We start from the raw sequence: 1,549 nt of genomic DNA, 5'->3' as shown, positions 1-1,549 counted from the left end.
ATACACCGCCCACACCCCGTCCCTCAGCGGCCCGAAGGAGAGCCACATGCCTTCTTCAAGTCGTCTCGTCTCATGCTCGTGACCGTGATTCCGAGGCGCCCAAAGCGGTCCCCCAAGTCCGCTGCATCTTAGCCTGTTGCGCCACCGCGGCTCAGAGATGCCCTTCTGCACACCACCGTTGTAATGTGCGGTTATTTGCGTTACTGTCACCTTCCTGTCAGCCTTGACCTGTCTGGCCCTTCTCCCCTGATGTCTCTCATTAACAAGGTTTCTGTCTGCAGAACTGCTGCTCACTGGGTTTTCTGTTTTGTTTTTGCACCATTCTTTGCAAACTCTAGAGGCTAGTGTGGGTGAAAATCCCAGGAGATCAGCCGTTTCTGAGATACGCAAACCACCCTGCCACCAACAATCATTCCACGGTCAAAGTCACTTTAGATCAAATTTTTTTCCCCCATTCTGATGGTTGATGCGAACATTATCTGAAGCTCCTCACCCGTATCTACATGACTCTATGCATTACACTGCTGCCGCACAATTGGCTGAGTAGATAATCGCATGAATAAGTAGGTGTAATAAAGTTTAAAGGCTCCTAACAAAGTGCTCGGTGAGTGTAAATGGTTGGCATTTATATAGCGCCTTTATCCAAAGCGCTATACAATTGATGCTTCTCATTCACCCAGTCATACACCAACGGCAAATGGCTGCCATGCAAGGGACCGACCAGCTCATCAGGAGCATTTGGGGGTTAGGTGTCTTGCTAAGGGACACTTTGACACAGCCCGGGCGGGGGATCAAACCGGTAACCCTCCGACTGCCAGACGACTGCTCTTACTGCCTGAGCCATGTCGCCCCACAGTGGATGCACTACCGTCAGCTACGCTACCCTCTCAAGTCAATACAAAATAGGAAGCATCCGCGTTCACTTACTTAGTCTATTAAATAACTACATTAAGTGCGCTTATTGTTCGAGAGTAAGTGTTGAAGTTTGATCAAAACGCTTTTATTAAAAGTATGAATGTTTAGAATGACATTGAGAATCATGTGCAAAAATACCCTCTCTCTAAATGTTTCTATGTATCTACAGTGCATCGGGAAAGTATTCACAGCGCTTCACTTTTCCCACATTTTGTTATGTTACAGCCTTATTCCAAAATTGAATAAATTCATTTTTTTCCTCAAAATTCTACATACAACACCCCATAATGACAACATGAAAGAAGTTTTTTTTGAAATTTTTGCAAATGTATTAAAAATAAAAAACCAAGAAATCACATGTACATAAGTATTCACAGCCTTTGCTCAATACTTCGTTGATGCACCTTTGGCAGCAATTACAGCCTCAAGTCTTTTTGAATATGATGCCACAAGCTTGGCACACATATCTTTGGGCAGTTTTGCCCATTCTTCTTTGCAGCACCTCTCAAGCTCCATCAGGTTGGATGGGGAGTGTCGGTGCACAGCCATTTTCAGATCTCTCCAGAGATGTTCAATCAGATTCAAGTCTGGGCTCTAGCTGGGCCACTCAAGGACATTCACAAAGTTGTCCGGA

The sequence above is a fragment of the Conger conger genome, chromosome 2, assembly GCF_963514075.1.
Source record: "Conger conger chromosome 2, fConCon1.1, whole genome shotgun sequence".
In the NCBI taxonomy this organism is placed as follows: Eukaryota; Metazoa; Chordata; class Actinopteri; order Anguilliformes; family Congridae; genus Conger; species Conger conger.
Note: the sequence above shows the minus strand (reverse complement) of the source record.